The sequence below is a fragment of the Penaeus monodon genome, chromosome 19, assembly GCF_015228065.2.
Source record: "Penaeus monodon isolate SGIC_2016 chromosome 19, NSTDA_Pmon_1, whole genome shotgun sequence".
NCBI lineage: Eukaryota > Metazoa > Arthropoda > Malacostraca > Decapoda > Penaeidae > Penaeus > Penaeus monodon.
The window spans coordinates 34,364,890-34,365,210 of NC_051404.1; the positions used below are offsets into that span (position 1 = coordinate 34,364,890).

General features: G+C 38.9%; 1 protein-coding gene across 1 annotated transcript in view; it reads right to left on the reverse strand.

The window, feature by feature from the left end:
• Positions 1 to 321, reverse strand: part of LOC119585396 (cyclin-dependent kinase 9-like) — a 22,342-nt gene that overhangs the window by 18,756 nt on the left and 3,265 nt on the right. The gene's annotated exons all lie outside the window — the stretch shown is intronic.

Sequence of the window (321 nt, forward strand, 5' to 3'; positions counted from 1 at the left end):
AACATGACTTCAAATTTCCTTAGTTCGCTTTCCGTAATACATTTTCAAGATAGAGAAGCCCTATCGCAAGTTGAATTTCTAGGACTATAGGTAAGAAAATCTACAAACAAATGGAAATATAAATAAATTGTCGAAGCTGCACAAAAAAGTGACTTGACAAACTCTTACGAAATGCAGAAAATGCAAACTGAATGGTTGAAGTCCAAATTGCAACGAAATAATCTGCAACTGCAAGAACCATTTCTTGCAGCTATTGTAAGTCCTTGCACAGCCTGCCATCTTGCGGCGGGGCTGCAAGCTTAGGCTTAGAAAACTGCCCGA